Source organism: Talpa occidentalis, unplaced genomic scaffold (assembly GCF_014898055.3).
Source record: "Talpa occidentalis isolate TD23 unplaced genomic scaffold, MPIMG_talOcc4v2.1 talOcc4.7, whole genome shotgun sequence".
NCBI classification, from domain to species: Eukaryota; Metazoa; Chordata; class Mammalia; order Eulipotyphla; family Talpidae; genus Talpa; species Talpa occidentalis.
The window spans coordinates 40,744,425-40,757,962 of record NW_023605083.1 but is presented as its reverse complement, the minus strand read 5'-3'; positions in this window follow the sequence as shown (position 1 = coordinate 40,757,962).

Below are 13,538 nucleotides of genomic sequence, written 5' to 3'. Positions count from 1 at the left end.
TATAACATTAGAACAGACACTACCAGATGTGTTCAGAGTAAGATCTGAATGAGAGTCTCTCTCAGCTCCTATGGGCATGGCCTCTTCCAACCAGCATCCATTCTTTGAATCATTCTTAGAGTCAGAAACTTTCCGATTTTTCTATCACACTAATTAGAGAAATGTTTGCTTTTATAAAGCTCCTGCACTTACCATAGGCTCACCTGGAGAATCTCCCTTTGGTCATAACATAACCTAATTATAAGGCATGCTCTCTCATCAGAATCTCTGTTCTGGGATTAGAATGAGAATCTTGAGGCGCTACTTTACGGGTCTGCCTAATATAGCCAATGAAAGTCTTGGAAATCAATGTAGCAAAATGTATCATGTTTGCTAATGTATGTTTTATTGAATTTGCCAGTTCAACTTTGGGAAATATTATAAACAGAATCAAAGCTTTCCCCCAAAAAGTTCCTTTTTGTTTGTAATTCATGGCTGTTTGACAACACTTAAAGTTTTTAAAGACTATAAAATAGATTATAATTGTTAAATACAAGAACCAAGATATAAAAGTTTAAGTACACTAACACTTCAGGTGCTTTTCTGAAATAGGAAAAAAAAATTGGGAAATTTGCAAGCTAAACTGTAGGAATCAAAGATAATACAAGAAATATTATTTACCCCAATAGAACTTTATATTGAGGTGAAAAACAGATGTGTGTCCACATAATCACAATGTGAGGGAGGACGCAAACAATGCATTAATTCAGAGAAAAAAAATTAAATCATTGGAACACAGAGAATGTTAGAAAAAGCAAATTGATGCATCTATAGGCTTTTGGGGGAGAAAAGTTGAGGGGCAATGTGCTTAGGGGAAAAAAGGATCTATCAAGCTCAGTCAGCAAGAGACACAAGGCTCTATCTCAACTTTCCTGTGGTTTGTATAAAGCTCTTTTCACATGAACTTGAAATCAAAGCCCAATGTGATAAAAGACATCCTCAGGTCAACCTGGGTCTCTTGAAGTTAGTAGAAGCAAGGTACACATCTGGTCTTTGGTAGACCCTGCCTTCTCTTCCCATGTCACCCCTTCTCATGCTAGTTCCTAAGACATCAATGAGCCTAAGATATGCGTAAGTTCCATTAGCGTCAAAAGATACCACCGACCCAGAGCCAGCTTCATGAACATGTTCTCACTTCACTTTCAGTAATTACGTCTCCCTCTGCCCATTCATAAAGTAGTCCTAAGTATAAAGCTCTTTCTGTTTTTAAATCTTGGTGGATGATGCCGTGATTAGATTCACCATTCTTGTATTCATTTTTCTAGGTTTGGCATAATAGAAATATCATAAACTTGAGGGAATGAGAGAGCCTTGGGATGGAATTCTAGGGCTAACCCTTTCTTGTGTGGAATCTTGGGCAAGTCAGTACTGAACTTCTCTAATTCTCTGCCACTTATGGGAAAGCAGCTTGCAAACCCTGTGAGCCAAGGCAGCCAACCCCCCAAGGTTGCCTTGAGGGAGGAATGAGATTAGAAGGATTGCTACATAGAAAGGGTTATATAAGTGCTAACTTGCCCTCACTCCCTCCAAGGTCATTTTATTAGATGAAACCTTGTTAAGAAGGTTTCCCTCCCCTGAATGTACTCTTCTAAAAGGATTAGAAAAATAGGATTACATGAGGGAGAGAAAAGTAGACTAACTTGCCGGGTACACTTAATCTGGAGCCATAGACACGCCCACTCAGCATGTTAACAAAGCCTTCTTCTCAGTGAAGCAAATACAGAAAGAAGGATTTTAAGTAAGTGGATCATTCATTGGATTTTCTTACTTAATTTCTTGGCGGATAAACAGATTTTTCTTTCTGAAATCTGAACAGTGATTTGTTCCTAAAGAAGAAAATATAACACATTCCTCACTGAGTGCTGCTACAATAAATCCTTTTCTCCCAAAGTCTTGAAAACTCAAATATTAGAGTCTAGCTATGAAATTAGGTAAGAGGAAGAGGTGATCTTAGGAGTGTGCTGAGAACATGGAAAATGAAGGAGGAAGGCGATCCAGTCTTTCTCCAGGTGACTTCTACGCTGCATCCACATAATACAGGTTTGAAAGTGCTCTTAGAACAGTCAGGAAAGGGCTTGTCTGAATTGTGAAAACTCTTATGAAATCAATCTCTTTTACCTCTTTCAGCTTGCAAACCCAGTGAGCCAAGACAGCATTGAGAACACATTGCAGGTGGTACGCTCCTGCGCTTGAACCTAGCCAACAGTGTGCACAAACAGCAGTGGCCTGGACTCTCCATGTCAGTTTGGAACCAGTGCTATGCAAACAGGACAGGCAAAAGTAGATCAGAAAGTCAAAATGCAATCTGGTGGCTGCAGGATGGTGGAAAGATTATACTTGGGCTGGGTTCCAGAGTCAGGTCTCAGACCCACCAGCATACAAAGGTGGCTAGATCAATGTTTTCAGTATTGATCTGCTCCTGGAACAAAAGGACACCAAATCAAATTAAAAAATTGACCAGAAAAAATGGAATCCTTGACAAAGGTGCTTTCAGCCAGACTTCATTATACAAGGTCCTTGGCTCCTTGTGACAGATGCTCCAGGATGCTCCAAGGACAGTTGTGTCTTCTCTCTTGGCCTGGGATTGGAATTTTTATTCTCTGTGATTCTCCTTTGGTCAAACTTCATGCTGAGTCCTTTATTGCTTTTCTAACTTCCATTGCAACACAGCTGTATAACATCTGGATAACTCCTCTGTCCTGTTTTTGTGTTGATTTTTACTCTTTAAGTGCTATTTCTGTTTGCCTGTCAAATCAATTTCATCCTCTGTAGGTGGATTTCTGATGGCCTTAAAATGCTTGTCTCCTGACATTTGCTTGTGAGGATTAACTGAGTTAAACGCATCTAGGGGGTAACTACCACCCAAAAATCTCATTATGGCAAAAGTTTCATTTCATGGGAGGGGCTCTGAAGGCTGAGTGGAGGTTGAGATGTTGTGGGCAGACAAGGACAAAAAAGTTCTCTCTTCGTTAAGTGTGACTCCCTCACTTTCCCAGGAAGACCTAATCTCCTTATTTCTCTTCAATGGAGAAGGTTGTGCCTTCCCTGGAAAACTCCCCAGCAGCCCTTCCATTTCAACCCCTACCCCCAGCCAGTCTTGTCTCAGCTATTGAAGATGGTATCTAAAGCCATATGGAGACCTCCCTAGTGGTGCAGGGGTTCAAGTCTCAGTGCTATCAAGTTATTGTCAGTCATGGCAGCATGAGTTCGATCCCCCGCCAGGTGGCTAACCCATATAGCATAGCAGACCTCTCCTGCCTCGCCATTGCTCACCTCAGCAGTATATTTCAGTCAATCTGCCTCTTCTGTTCCCCACTCTGTCTCTAGTGAATCCTTTCACCCCTGCACCTCTGGCCTACACACCAGTTCTCGTATGCATAAATAAAAATAAATCTTAAAAAAAAAATAAAGCCAGATGGGTATGACTCAATCTTGGTGGGTTTCTCCCATGCAGCAGACATGTGTTATTACATTTTTTTTACTTTTTCCATATCAATCTAGCTGAAGTTTGTTTCACTATTTGCCAGTCAAGATGAACCCCAAGGGTTACTGGATAATTTCATTTGCACTCTGGCACATGGGTGAGCCAGTTGTAAGCTGTAAGGTGCTACACCAGTGCTATTTTTCCCCGTTCACCTGTTGTCTATCCTAGGTAGGTGTGCCACTTAGGCCATGGAAACTGGGGAAAAATCAAACAATATTCTCCGGCCAACCTGAAATTCTGGATGCAGTTTCTCAGAAAACTAATTGGGACAATCAGAGGTAGCTATATAATTTGTGGGGCCCAGGTAAAATTAAGAATTTCAAGATGGTGTCAGTAGAGCATTGAATTAAGCACAGGATCTTTCTAGGACTCCAAGGCTCAGCATGTTGCTGAATTTGACGTCAATGTATTCAAAGCAACATGGGCTTGCAAAATGCCTCAGCTACTGCATCGACCATCACCCCCAAGTGGGTCAAAGAATTTAGATATCAAAGGTGGTAGCTTTGAGGGGAAGGAATGGTGAGTTCTTTAAGACCTAGAAAATATTATATACAAGGGAAAACACTGAGGAAGATGACTTGACATGGAAGAGGCAGAACTTCTTTTCAGGTATCAATAGCTTAATTGGAAGAGAGCTGCTCTTCAATCTATCTTCACTTCCATCTTAGTTTGACATGACACTGAAGCAAGTCATCCAAGATAATATATGTGGCTGTGCTTTGTGTATTGCAAACTGCACAATTGAAGTGTAAACTTTTACTGTGACCATTTCTATAAGTATATCTTAGCCCTTTTAGAACATGAACACACACACACACACACACACACACACACAGCTTCACCTATGTGTAGCTGTTTGCTTCTTCCAAGCAATAGAGGGGGAGGGTTTTATATCATCCCAAGTCAGTCCTTTTTTAAAATTCCTGGCTTCTACTCCTTCTGGGCTGAAAACAAACTACCCAGTGGGTTCATTAATCTCATAGGCAACCAGTTTGTTAGTCTTTGTAGTGTTTTGAAGGTGGGGGCGGGGCAGGAAGAGCCAAACTCACCCTGCCTGACCTCCCTGGGATTGTGACATCAGATCTGTTTACATAGTTGAAGGGCTGAGGATGTAAGAGTAGAAGGTGGAGAGCAAGTGAATGATTCAGGAGCTACCCTACACCCCTGTTCTTTTCTTCCTGCTGGCTTGTCAGCTGTTTCCAGCAACAAAGAGAGAAGAAATCTGTGAGATTCTTCTTTGTCATTTGGCACCATCTGCTTTCTTTCTTATTTCTTTCCTCAAAACTTTTTTTCAATAAACACTGAAATCGACCAGAGATGTCTGTAAGAATAAATTCACATAATTTTTTTTTGAAGTGACATTGGTTTATAGCAATATATAGGTTTCAGGCATACAGTTTTAGGAATCAGTACCTGTATATACTACATTATATTTACCACTGAAAGTCTAATTCCATTCTTCACCATACAAGTGACCTCAGTGGTAGACTTTTGGAGAACTCTGGCATTTGCCAAAAAATCTCTTGGGTTGAGGTGTTTTCCTCTACTTCTTGAAGGTACTGGAAAAGATGAAGGCCATTATGCTTCCTTATTTACTTACTGCATCTGGGTAAGATAAAGAGAATTCATGATTCCTTCCATAGAAATGCATTAAACACGTATTTACTGGAGGTTTAAAATGTACCTGGCACTACATGGGGGTGAGGGATATAAAGTAAAAGAGATTGGAATTTCTCCATTCTACTTTGTACCCCTAGGACACAGCAGGGTGCTAAAACTTAATTGTTACTCCATAAATATTTGTACAGTGCCTATCTGCTCACAGATATCAGTCTACAGCTGATAAAACTAGACTGAATGTAATCTAGGGAAGAGTTTACTGTGTCCTTCAAGTTATGTTACCTTTGACCAGGGAAAGAAGTTGTAACAGGGTGGTCCCAGGAAAGGGGAGGTTCCCTGTCCCACCCAAGAGAGGGTGGAGCTGAGCAGGAAGAGGAGAAGCTGGAAAAGAGACTGAGGAAGGAAGCAGGATGGAGCCAGGAGACCTGGAGGAGGCGCGTGGAGCCTAGAGACATGTAAGGAAACTGCGCTTGTCTTTTGGTCGTGGACTGGGTGACACAGATGTGGGTGAGACCCGTGGGGAGGTGACAATGGCAGCTTTTATCTTGATGTTGATTTTGCTCTTTTCCTTCCGGGCTTGTCTGGTTGTTTCTGACCCTTTTCTGTGGGTCCCCACTGGAAGATGCTTTAGACCTGTGGCAGGCTTTGGGGCCTTGTTCTGGGCCGATCCCATATGGATGGAGTTTTACCCACGAGGGGATGGGTAACTTTGGGTGCTTCATTTAGAAACTAGACTCTTTGCCTTTCCTGTATTGTTTCCTAGTTTTATTAAAGTTCCTTCCCATTAAAGTCTCATATGTTTTGTGTTGATGCGGCGGATGGCAGAACCCATGTAGAATAGGCAGGTTTGCGGGGTTTGGGCTGCCCCTCTCCCTGTCCTATAACAAAGTCACTGCCATTATAACAACTAGTATTCACAAATACATACTGCTTTTCAGGTGCTAGCAGAAGCACTTTGCACAGATCAACTTGTTTAATCCATTTCATCATCACAATGACCTAATGATGCAGGCACTACTGTTGTTGGTGTTTTAAGATTAAGACATAAAGGCTCAAGAAGGTAAAATCACCTGAGTTTGCAAAAAACCTGCTCCAGAAGCCTTGTTTCTAATCCCAGATTGCAGCTACCTTACTCCTCCAGAATCAACCAGTCTATGTAGAGAGCAAATAAAACAGACTTTCACACATTTTTTGGACTGCCATCCACAATAAAAATATGAAATTTATACCAACACCTATTTAAAAAAACTGAAGCAAAAATTCTAAGAAACAAGACATCCAAATTACCTATCTTCTTTCATGTTCTAATTTTTTATACAGTTGATCACAACCCATCCATTTCTTGTCACAAATAGTTTAAAACACCCTGGGTTAGGAAAAAGAACCCAACCTACCTGGCTGACCCTGAAGTGGTCAAAGCATCTTCTTTGAGTTTTCCCTTCTGGAGCACCTCAACTACAATGTCTGCAGTGTATCCAAAGCCTCTTTTAGGTCCTTCAGACCCTGGCCTTCTTGAAATCATTCCTCTGCCGGTCTCCTGAGCCACTTTATCCCTCCAGGCTGCCATTTGAGGTGGAATTTCTTTCCGGTATTGTTAGGGGGCAAGGATGTCCTGAGCTAATCCCATACAGGCTTTGTGGACCCCACCCCCACTCCAGACCAAAGCCATCAGGACATTGGGAAAGACAAATCCCATCACCACCAAAGGGAGGGTGGCTGGGACCTGAGGGTGGAGTTAAGCAGCCAGGTTGGGTATAAAAACCAAACATGTGGGCCTTGGGGGGCTCGCTATCGCTCGCCTCCTGGCTTCACGGCTCCTGGCTTGCAGCCAGCTCTCAGAGTGCCATTTGGGATTCCTGATCGGCGGATCGGGTAGGACTCATTTAAAACTTTGTCTCCCACTTTTCTCCCTGAGCTGTACATTTCCTCATTTCCCCTTCCCTTGTAAATAAACCTTTTATTAACCTTTCGCGTGTGCCTGCAGTAGAGCATTGATAAGTCCTTTTAAGCGCGCGGGTGAGGACCCACAGTCAGGCACCCCGTTTTGTATCGGGGTTACTCTACAACAGTATGACTGCAAGCACATCGCCATATCTCATCCTGGGAGGCAGGCTCCTTTGCCCCTTTGCTCTCCATCTCCATTGAGTCAAAGTGCCCTTGCCTTTCTCTCTCTCTCTCTCTGCTGTTGTCTAAAGTCATCTAGCTACAGATTCTTGCATGATTATTGTGTCCCACCTCCCACCAAGGACACACAAGCGCTGATTGATACACTAAGAGGGCACACAGACAACAAAGAGCCCGCAGATAATCTCTCCCTCTCTTTGACTCTACTCTTGATAGGTAGGGGGTGATGTCATCATAACAGGTTCCTCATTCTCTTAGCCTGGCCTGGATTTTCTAAGATGTAGTATTAAAAGATGGAAGATTTAGCATTATCTTTTAAAAATATTTTATCCTTGGCAGACTCTTCCAAAAGCAGGAACAGAAGTTCATAGTCACATGATTTTACAGATGTGTGGGTTATGGATAAGTAGAGGAAATGGGAAGAGAATAAGCAAAGACTTACTAGAGCCTGGAAAAAGTGATTGGATGGCTAGGGAACATGTGCTTGCTGATGGGTCTGTGTATGATGGAGCTCTATAGGGAACAAAAGATGGATGTCAGTGGAATAACCACAGTGGCCCAAGAAGCTTGCCAGAGACTTAAGGCATAAACCTGGGTACTCCTCCGACATTAGCTGAGCATCCTGGGTCAATGTATAACCTGAATACTTGGCACTTCCTGATTTCTTCCAGTCTCAGAGATCTGGTTCCTGTCCACACTGTATCAAGTTAAGTAAGGTCTATGTCTGTGTAAACATTCAGCCTTTTTTGCTGCCTCTGCTCAAAGTTTTATTCAGCTTTGCTAACTCTACTCTTACGCCTGACACACTCCAGCAATAGAGGCAAGAACTAAGTAAGAAGTGTACTGCCATTTCCTGCAAAAGTTGTTAACTGGTTGACCTGGTGATCATCCCCATCCACCACTCCACCAACCAAATGGTTCCCAAGATCCCTGGTACACAGCTCCAAGAACAATAGTTCATATTTCCATCCTTTCCTAAAACTGTCTATAAAGGTATGAAGGAAATAAACTTTTAAAAATAAACTGCAAAAAAAAAGTACTCAAAAAAGATGTACTCAAAGCTAAATCTATAGGAAACAGTAGAGAACAGGTATTGCTGGTCAAGCTAAAGGTCAGGGGAAATCCTAGTTTTGAAATATGGTGGAAATCTCAGGCTATTAGTATTAGGTTTAGTTAATATTAGATTTTGAAACAAAAATCTTTACTTGACAGAAATATTGTACTGGGTGGGAAACCTTTAATAAATTTGAAATGCCAACAAATCTGTGAGCAAAACAACTCGCTGGGCAGCCACAGAAAGTATTTTCAAGCCTCAGAGAGGCCTAAAGGGATGCTGAGATTAACCTGGAACTCCCATGAGTTACTCATACTTAGCAGCTGGTATTTGTTTACCATGGAGAATCCACTCCAGGGAGTCCTCTCAATGCCCCAGAGGGAGTGACTTCTCCAAAATTTATATCCACCTGCGTCCAGGAAAGTGCTTGCTGTGAAATCTATTATGTGTAGAAATGAAACTGTTCTCGAGGAAATAAGAGAATGTCAACCTGGAAGAAGGCAAGTAGGCTAATCAATCCAAGTTTAAATTAAGGATTTCTTAGCCACAGAGGTGTTTAACCAAATGTAGACTTTGATACAAGCCAAAGATATAAGACAGTTAAGAGCGCCCCTTTAAAGTAAGCCAAGTGGGAAAAGGGGAGGTACCCTTGCTTGCCCAACACCAGGGGGACTTCCAGGAGGCTCGAGGCCTCTTTGGAGAAAATTTTAAAAATCAGGGTTCCGGGCCTCCCTGGTGGTGCAGTGGTTGAGCGCTGGGTTGCGAAGCTGCCTGCAGCCTCTGCAGCGCCGGTTCGATCCCGGCTGCTCCCCGGCCACCAGAGGAGGGTCCCGCATGGCGCACAGACCTCTCCTGCCACCCGCTGCTCCCCTCAGCAGTGTACTTCGGTCCTTCTGCCTGCTCTGCTCCCCGCTCTGGCTCTGGTGAATTCTCTCACCCTCCCGTGCTTCTGACTCTACCCAGTGCTTGTATAAATAAATAAATAAATGCTTAAAAATAAATTTTTAAAACGGGCCTTCTTTAAAAATAAATAAAGAAAAAAAATCAGGGTTCTGGAAATCATAGTGTTGTAAACCACTGTTACATCAATTAATATATGTATACTATATAATATATATATATACTGTATACATTATGTATATACTACACACACACACACAATGAAGGGCATGAACCATGAGCTTCCTGCCAATTAAGATACAAAGAGGTACACCACAAGGTGTTTTTTTTTCTCTTTAGATAAAAGAAAACTTTTTGTCAAGATTCTCTCGAACATACTAATTTAAAGATTGCTTTTTGGAAAGGTGGAGGGACTGAATGGATAGCATATACTCAGATTATCATTTCCTTCAAAGTTAGATAACGGTAGTGGGTATTTTTCCATTTTTTTTTTGTCTTTTTACTGCCCAGTGTCTGAGGCCTTTTGAATACTGTTTAAAATTCGCAATTAACATTTTATTTATTATTTATTTTAAAGATTTATTTATTTATACAAGAACTGAGTAGCGGTCAGATGCGCAGGAGGGTGAGAGGATTCACTGGAGACAAAGTGAACAGAACAGGCAGACTGATGAAATACACTGCTGAGGGGAACAGCCGAGACAGGAGAGGTCTGCCGCCCATGTGGGACCCTCACCAGCCGGCCAGGATCGAACCGGCACTGCAGAGGCTACGGACAGCTTCACAGCGTGGTGCTCAACCTCCTGCGCCACCAGGGGAGGCCCCACAATGAATATTTTAAAGGCTATTTTCATGAAAATATTTCTGCACATAGTTTGAAGCAATAATTGCTCGGCAAGATATGGAAAGAGATTAGATTGCTCCACCACACCCATTCTTCTAAAAAACCCACACACTTGGAACACTTCTTAGTGTTCTAAAACAACAAACACTTCTTGGAAACAACCAATTTTAACTTTTAGTTACTCAGTGGTCATCCACCTCTAAGTGAGATGCTCATGCTGCTGTTTCTTGGAGTTCAGATTTCCCACTAGCAGAACATTTCTTCTCCAAACTCTTCCTTTCTATTGCGCCCTTGTACGCCTCTTATCTCCTCGGCCTTCTGATAAATTTATATTTTGTCTCATATAAATTCAATGCCATAATTCTGATGATCACATAAACGATACTCACAGCTGAGCTAGAGAGAACATTTTTCTTGTTTGTGCATGTGGGTAAGGAAAAATGTCAGGCTTTTCTGCCCTCCTGCCATCAGGATAGATGATGGATCCTTGCGGTCCTGAATGCATGCCTGATGGCGGGCACCTGGAGTAGGCTGTGGGCATAGGTAGATGGGATTCACCTGGGCTATGACTGGGCTTTTAAGGGCGGTGTCACGGGGATGCTAGTAGAAGCCGAAAGAGAAGCCAAGAGAGAAGCAGAGCCATGAGAAGAGCAGAGAGAATGCCAGAGAGCCCAGATAGAGTGAAGATTTGCTGGGGGCTGGGAGGACTGCCAGCCTCCCGGCCCCCCAGCACCCCTGCCTGCCGTGTACCTGGTAATCCCAGTAAAAAAAGCCTGCAAAAACCACTGAGGGCTCCAGGACTCCTCCTTAACCCGGTCTGCTGGATCAGAAAACCTGCACTGTGTCCATTCCTGCCCTACAGTGCACAAGTATTAAACTTTTATGAATTTTCACAAAGACATCACATTATGCAACCATCACCCAGATAAGGACATAAAGACAATCTCAGGACCCTTTAAGATCTTCCCAACTCTCCCATACTCAAGAACCACTCTGATCGTTTTTGCGCTAGCTTGTTTTAGCTTGTTCTTGAGATTTATAGAGATTATGGAGCATGCACTCTTTCTTATCTGGTCTCTTGTTCTTGTGAGCACAAAGGTTAATCATTTATCTGTCTTATTTAACATGTGAAGCTATAAATCTTAAGGACAGCATTAGCTGCATCCCACAAATTTCTGTATGCTGCATATCACCATTCACCAACAGCTTTCCAATTGTGGTATCTCCGTACTTTTTAAACCTTATTGATTTCTTTCTCCATTGTGTTAAGGTAAAGAGTTCTTAAACCAACTTTGGAAATCTGTGGAGGCTTTTAATAAAAGTAGCCTAGACAATAGCTGTGTTGAAGTCATCACCTGATTAGTTTGTCACAATACAGCCATTCTCCAAGACCCATCAAATTTCTGTATCTCTGCCCTGGCTTTTTCATGATTTGAAATGGTACTCAGCAACTTCCCCAGAGATGAAGCATTGATTTGGTTTACTATTCTGGCTTCCACTTGGCCTGTGTTATAGTCAAGGGGAGGGGAGGCGGTGGCAGGTAGAACAGTCTACCTAGATCCCAAGTAAACTTCCGCTTAAATCTCCCTGATCAGAAACTTGTCACATGATCAGGCTTAGCTACAAGTTAATTTTAAATTTTTATAGTTGAGAATGCTGGAGGTGAGTACTGAAAGAGTAACTTTAAGTACTTGCATATGGCAACAATGGAAAATAAAAAAACCCCAAGTGAACACTGAAGAAACAAGAAATAATGTTACTTGAGGAATTGCTTTAGGATTTTTTGCTTAATATTACTATTTCGAATAACCTCTGTACCATAGAGACAGGGGAAAACTTCTAAATCACTGCCATGGGTTTGGTGGCACAAGTCAGGGAAGTTACAGAATCCTGTTATATAGCAGGAGCAATGTAAGGGAATCCAGACCTACTTATACAATTACTCCTCTGACTTTTGTATTTTCACAATATATCGGACAGCTGTCACTCTTGAGTGGTCATTTGACAGTACTAACACCCTGTGAATTCTCTCATTGTGCCAGATGTAGAACATTGCTATTTTGGTATGCTGTAGGTTATTTTTGGGGATGGAAACGTTTTAAGTTCTTCATGTATTAACAATTTCCAGACCCCCCGAGTAACCCACCACATCAAACCAGTAAGGTCTACTTTCAGATACCAGGCTAAACGCATATTCAGGATCTCTAACCCCCTTAATAACAGATCAGAAACTTACTGTAGGGTAAATGAGATGGTCAGGCTTTTACTCCACTGCCCTCTGTGGAGATCACCTGCGGCCATGAATGCAGGAGGCACTTGGGAGTGTGGGTGTGGGGCACGCATGCCTAATGGACACCTGGGGTATGGTGTGGGCATGCGTAAGTGGACACACCTGAGCCTGGAGGCTGACGCTATAAGGGTGGTGTCACACAGATGGGTGCAGCAGAGATCGTCCGTGATGGGACGGCTGTGGCGGAACAGCTACGAGAGGACAAGTGATGACAGTGAGGCAGGACCTAATGGTGGACACCTGGGGTATGGTGTGGGCATGCGTAAAGAGCCTGAAGAGTAGATTCCCCAGGGGCTGGGAGACCTGCCAGCCTCCTAGCACTCCCTCCCCCTCCCAGCTGCCCCCACCCCTGCTTTGCTAGCCAGTAGGCTTGCCCCACAACAACTGCTGTAGGATGGTATCACTTATAGAAGGAATGTAGAATAACCAAATAAGGGATCAGGGGGAAAAAAGTAACTATAATGAAGTAAAATTGAAATCAACAGGCAACTATAAACCAGAGACATTCTGCAGGGGGGCGGTGGGGAGCAGGGAGGAGAAGCGAGTAAGATCAAAACAGAGGTGGGAAGAACACAAGGGACCCTGGTGATAGTTCCACGAGTGAATGGGTGGTGGGAATTTCACGGCAACTATAACCAAGATAAAAACGCATGCATTGTATGAAAATGAAAAATGATGTAAAAAAATATATAAAATAAAATAATTTAAAAAATAAACTTTTTCCCTTTAAATAGATAAAAGCCTGGAAAAGCCACTGAAGGCTCTAGGATTCTCCTTTACCAATCTGCCCAAACTGATTGAGAATCTGCCCTATGCCTTGCTGGCACTATACTTACATAGACAAGACTTAGGTTGACAATGGGGAAAGAAAAAGCATCAGTTAACATTTCAAGGCCTAAAAATATCCAGACTTAGTAAAAACAGCACTGATGCAATGTCTTAAAACACACACTTTATATAAAACATTAAAAAAATATATAGACACAAAAAGTAAAACACAATCCAACTGAATTTAGCCATATTACCCCCTTTTTCCAACATAAGCTTTGGATGTTTTTCTACATGCTTTTTATTTTTATTAAAATCAGTTTCTAATTCATTTGTGCAAATTAGGAGAAAATGATTTAATGAGTCATCTATAAAATTATCTTCTATAAATACTCTGACCCCATCCCTCCACCAT